This window comes from Phocoena sinus, chromosome 19 (genome assembly GCF_008692025.1).
Source record: "Phocoena sinus isolate mPhoSin1 chromosome 19, mPhoSin1.pri, whole genome shotgun sequence".
In the NCBI taxonomy this organism is placed as follows: domain Eukaryota; kingdom Metazoa; phylum Chordata; class Mammalia; order Artiodactyla; family Phocoenidae; genus Phocoena; species Phocoena sinus.
Window position 1 is genome coordinate 39,149,080 of NC_045781.1, and position 1,343 is coordinate 39,150,422.

General features: G+C 51.7%; 1 pseudogene; it reads left to right on the forward strand.

Moving 5' to 3' along the window:
• Positions 1 to 365: 365 nt before the first annotated feature.
• LOC116744667 lies at positions 366 to 837 on the forward strand (annotated as a pseudogene).
• The last annotated feature ends 506 nt before the right edge of the window (positions 838 to 1,343 follow it).

Genomic DNA, 1,343 nt, shown 5'->3' on the forward strand with positions numbered 1-1,343 from the left:
AACGTTAAGCATTCACCTGCCCTAGGACCCAGAAATTCCACTTCTACCCACAGGCGTACCTCAGAGATATTGCAGGGCGAGTTCCAGACCACCACAATAAAGCCCGTATCTCAGTAAAGCGAGTCATACAAATTTTTGGTTTCCCGGCGCAGGTAAGGCAGTGCACTCAGTGGTCCACGGATCCGTCTCTTGCTTCAGCATGTTTGGACAGAAGAGGCCCAGGGACACCCCCCTCCTCCAACTTCCGACCACCCTCCAACCTTTCTTCCAGTAGTCACCTTCAGAACCAACCTCTACAGCTATCCTCAGCCTCCGGGACCAGCCAACACCATTTTTTGAGCTTAGCTCCTAATTGCCCGTCAACCATGAGCTCCCAGATTCATCAGAATTATTTCACCCAGGTGGAGGCTGCCATCCACTACCTGGTCTATGTGCGTCTGCGGGCCTCCTGCACCTACCTCTCTCTGGGCTTCTATTTCGAACGCGACAATGTGGCTCTGGAGGCGTGGGCCACTTTCGTCCGCGAACAGGCCGAGGAGAAGCTGGAGTGCTCTGAGCGTCTCTTGAAGATCAAACCCAGCGCAGCAGTCGTGCCCTCTTCCAGGGCTGCAAAAGCCGTCCCAAGATGAGTGGGGCAAAACCCAGGATGCTATGGAAGCCGCCGTGGTCCTGGAGAACCTGAACCAGGCCCTTTTGGATCTGCGTGCCCTGGGTTCTGCCCGGGCAGATCCCCAGCTCCGTGACTTCCGGGAGAGCCGCTTCCTGGATGAGCAGGTGAAACTCATCAAGAAGATGGGCGACCACATGACCGACCTCCGCAGGCTGCCTGGTCCCTAGGCTGGGCTGCGCCAGTATCTCTTCCCAAAGGCTCACCCTCAAGCACCAGCAGGAGCCTCCAGAGCCCAGCAGCCTTTGAGGGGCCCCTCTGGCGTCCCCCTGGTGAAGGCTTCTGCCTGAAGTCTTTCTCCGCAGCCACTGGGCAGCTTTTCGACCACCCTGGAGCCCTCTCCCAAGCGGTAGACCAAACGTAAACAATGAAGTTTTTTGCAGTAGCCAAAAAAAAGTTACGTTTATACTATACTGTAGTCTATTAAGTATGCGATACCACTATGTCTAAAATTACAATGTACATACCTTAGTTTTAAAATACTTTATTGCTAAAAAATGCTAATCATCTTCTGAGCCTTCAGTGAGTCATAATCTTTTTGCAACAGTAACATCAGAGATCACTGATCACAGAGCGCAATAGCAAGTATAATAATGAAAAGGCTTAAAATGTTTCAATAATTTTGAAAATGTGACACAGAGACATGAAGAGAGGAGATGCTGTTGGGAAAATGGCG